The following is a 3,080-nucleotide window of genomic DNA, read 5'->3' on the forward strand; positions in this document are numbered from 1 at the left end:
GAAAAACAAAAAATATCGTGTATCCACAAACACTCCAATAAATAAATAGAATTGAAACGACACTTTGAAATGTTTTCCCGATGAAAATGAATAATAATAATAAGTTTCAATAAAAATAATAAAATGTAAATTGAATTTTATCATAACGAGTTTGCTTGAATTTCCTTTCTTCTGAGATCGCAGCAATGTGCGACGGGTAAGGTAGTAAATAAATAAAATTGTCATTGGCATGTGTTATAGAAACTTTCTATAATTTTATTTACTGTATTATAAAATGAAGAAATAGTTAATTTTAATGGTAGAAATGCATTTCACAAACTATAGTAACAACAAATACAACCTTAATGAAGTGTGATCTCACTCGAGATTTTACACGGGACCATCTTCTATTTCTTCATTCCGGATGTTTTATTGCTAAAATTTAATAGCATTAATGTCCCTCATAGACAATGAACACTACACTAACACTAAATTTAGTTTCTTTATGTTCAATTCATTCTGAAATATTAGGCTAACTAGATGACAAATACATGTCTACGCACAGATATTCACTTAATTGTTTGCCATATTTTTTGGTGTAGACCAGTGTTCCGCAACAGGTGTACCGCAACACACCAGTGTGCCGTCACAAGATGAAAGGTGTGACTTGAACTTTTACATATTCTATTAATTTCAAGTTTTATTTATATATTTTTATCGCAATTGTTGTGTTTCGTATGCTTGTATTTCATTCACTGATGAAATAAAATGATGTTAAAGCAATAAACACATATGTCGTCCCAGTACTTACTTATTCTTTTGGAGTTATACATTGGACTCACACAGATCTTGAGCAGCTCCAAATGAAAACAACAACAACACTTACTAAGCATAAACAACATCATTCTAAATCTGCCACAGAAAGATTAACCCTTCCACGTAAAGAAGGCGGACGTGGCCTGATTGACATAGTTAACCTTCACTACAAACAAATACAGTCACTGCGAGAGTTTTTCTACAAGAAACAAGAAACATCACAGTTACATAAAGCAGTAACTCTAGCAGACTCAAATAACACACCATTAAACTTACACTCACAACATACAGACATGACACAACATATAAAAAGCATAGACAACATTAAGCAATCATGGGCTCAAAAGGCTCTCCATGGCAGGCATCCTTACGACCTGGCCCAGGATTTTGTTGACAAAACTGCGTCAAACAGCTGGTTAGATCGGGGATGCCTCTTTGGGGAGACGGAAGGATTCATGATTGCCATACAGGATCAGGTCATAAATACTAAAAACTACAGAAAACACATACTCAAAGATACAACACTCACAAATGACACATGCAGAAAATGTCACATCATGCCAGAAACTATACAACACATCACTTCTGGTTGCAAGCTCTTGGCACAGACAGATTACTTACATAGACACAATCAAGTAGCAAATATAATACACCAAGAGCTTGCAAAGAAACACAAATTGGTAGACATCCACGAACCATACTACAAGTATATTCCACAGACAGTATTGGAAAACAACACGCACAAAATGTACTACGACAGAGCCATAATCACAGATAAAACAATTTACCACAACAGACCAGACATCACACTCATTGACAAACACAATAAAATCACATACATTATAGACATATCCGTTCCAAACACTCACAACGTACAAAACACATGAAGTGAAAAAATCAGCAAGTACACGGAACTTGCACAGGAAATAAGGCATCTGTGGAGGATGGATGGATAGGGGTGCTTATTGAACTTGTCGTTCTCTCCTCTACAGGTATCATACCACAAACGCTACACAAAAGCCTGGGAACATTAAAATTGAATAGAAACACATACATCACACTACAGAAGGCCTCTATATTGAATACATGTCATATTGTTAGGAAATTCCTGAATACAGACACACAATGACACGCTTATTTAATTTTTGTCTTTTTTTTGAAGTTACTATGCCTTGACTCTGGTCTGGCATAGTACACAGCCATCGGTGTCCACCTAGTGTAACTCACAAAACTCAACATAATTGAGTTTTGTGGTTTATGGCATTACGAAATTCTATTAATAGTATCATATCATACGTTATTGAGAGGAATAACATTTTGGTGTGCCGTGTTGAGTCATGTCTAGTCATAGGTGTGCCGCGAGTAGAAAAAGGTTGCGGAACACTGGTGTAGACAATCTCAAAATCTGAAGATTTGCGAAAATTTACCATATTTCAATACTTCATTTTGTTATGCATACAAAACATTTCTAAAAGTAAGAAGCAAATTTCAACTTAAGTTTATATGTATAAATTATACTGTTTCAAATTTTCTCATTTTGTAGTTTGAGTACTTCTGCTTTTTAGTGCACGATAAATTAGAGAAAAACAATGAGTTTTTATTTCAGACTCATTGGTCAGGTCCACAATGGATGCGGCCACATGTTGAGATAGGTCGCCCGACATACAGGCGGACCTAAGATTTACGAAACCCTAGGCAAAAATTACTTTGAGGCCAATTGCAACGATGAGAGTACAAAATACCAGATTTATTTATTTTTCTAATACTATGAAATACTGCAATTAGATAAACAGAGATTACAACAAATTAATAATCACTGCAATTTCTAATTTTATCTAGTTTAAGTAGCAGTTGATTACAAATAAATAGTAGAGAGGTTGTGACCGAATTTTTCATAGTTAAAACGTGAACGTCAAGCGTCGCCATGTTGTAATTTTACAAGTTTGAAAATGTCGTTAGGAACGTCAAACGTGACGAGTAGAAGTTGGACTAAAACGTCTGCTTTTTCTCTGTTTTGGGTTAAATTTACGACGTATGTTATTAAAATAATGATTGTTTAAGCATTTATAAATAACATTGCAAAGAAACAGACTATTTTAATGCAGAAATGTTTTAATTATTAAATACTTTTGCAAGTAATGTAAAGTGCGTATACAATTTTTATATATTTCCCTCAAGAAAATGATGGCGTGAAAACAGGCAAAACGCATTGCAAATTTTTTACTGTTAAATCGTACGATAGAAGACACGACGCTAATTAAAGTCAAAAATAATTATAAAATATC

Source organism: Centruroides sculpturatus, unplaced genomic scaffold, assembly GCF_000671375.1.
Source record: "Centruroides sculpturatus isolate CEXI.00-Female unplaced genomic scaffold, Cexi_2.0 scaffold1136, whole genome shotgun sequence".
Taxonomy (NCBI): Eukaryota; Metazoa; Arthropoda; class Arachnida; order Scorpiones; family Buthidae; genus Centruroides; species Centruroides sculpturatus.